Below are 1,443 nucleotides of genomic sequence, written 5' to 3'. Positions count from 1 at the left end.
CCCAAGGCTGCAGGACCAGGCCGCTCTTTCCTTCGGGGACACAGGGGGTGGCCGATTGTTCCCTTTTCGGGCGCTGAGGGAGGCCACCACATGCCCCAGGGACGTCTCCAACCCGGTACAGCCACCCCTGGCTCTTCCTGGGGCGGGTCGGTGGCTGTCCGCACCCGTGGGGGAAGAATGCACAGGAACACACAGAATCATCCCAGAAGTCGATCAAGAATCCCGAAGGTCTGGGTCTAGGGAATCCCCGAAGAGCCACGATGCGCCCCTGGGCGCCCCGTACAGCTCGGTCGTTTGTGTGTGTGTGTGTGTGGGGGGGGTGTTTATAAACACAGTACAGCCCCGCCTGTGCACAGCCCTCCTCGTCTCCTTCCCCTCTCCCTACAGCGAGCCCCAAAGTGTGCATCGCCGCTGGGACCCGGGAGGCCGGGGTCACCCGGCAGCGCGACCCCGGCTTTTCCTCCTGGCGGGACGGGGTGGGGACGCCTCTTTCTGCCCCTCCTCCCTTACGGCTGCCCTGAAAGCGCCTTCCCTAAGCTGGCAAATAAAGAGCACAGCTTCACAGGAGCCGGGCTGGGGCTCGGGGGAACCGACAGAAAGCCTATCTCTGTCCCGGCGCTTAGATGTGTACAAAAGGCTGCGCTCAGATCCTTAGGTCTGTGAAACGCGGTTGAAGTTGAAACACAATATCCGCCCACAGGCCCTGCAGGGACAGTGATTTTAGGCAGCGATAACTTAGAACAATTCTCTTTATTATATAAACATCATTAACTCCTGTTAGGAGAGGATACAAAAATACTTAACGTTTTCCTTTCCCAATTAAAAAAAAAAAAATGGATTCTGCATCCGGGGCCACACCTCCCACAGCCATAGTTATTAGCAGGGGATACAATTCTGGTCCCCAAGGGAGCCCGGAGAAATTTAGGGGGCACCACGTAGACTTCCTCTGGAATTGCAAGTGTATTCATTCCTTTAGTAGAACAGAAAGTTAGAATGGAAAAGAAAGTTTAAACTCTAAGGCAGTTTTGATATAAAATATAGATTAAAAGCTATCCAATGACTGTATTTTGACTACATCTGAAAAATCCCAAGTACTCTAGAACTTTAAATAATCCTATGGCAGAACGAAAGATATTTTCAGAACCAGATAATAGTATAAATTTCTCCAAAATACACGGGGTGTCGTAGTAGGGAAGTGTGTTGGTCTAGGTTCCGTCTGAGCCACCAAAGCTTGCAGGGTGAGCGGAAAGGGGGCTGGGTTTCTGTGTTTAGAGCAGTGGTTGTAATCCTAGTGCCCATTTGTTAGCTTGTGAAATCCGTGGGAAAGATTTAATTTAGTAGTGGCTGTTTTCCCGTCTCATTTTTAATCATATGGCTTCCTGTTGACTGCTAATCTTAAAGTCAAATGTGTAAACCTTTGCTTTTTTTTTTTTTTTTTTTTTT

Source organism: Fukomys damarensis, unplaced genomic scaffold, assembly GCF_012274545.1.
Source record: "Fukomys damarensis isolate Sample0158 unplaced genomic scaffold, DMR_v1.0_HiC HiC_scaffold_9, whole genome shotgun sequence".
In the NCBI taxonomy this organism is placed as follows: Eukaryota; Metazoa; Chordata; class Mammalia; order Rodentia; family Bathyergidae; genus Fukomys; species Fukomys damarensis.
This window is presented reverse-complemented; position numbering follows the sequence as displayed.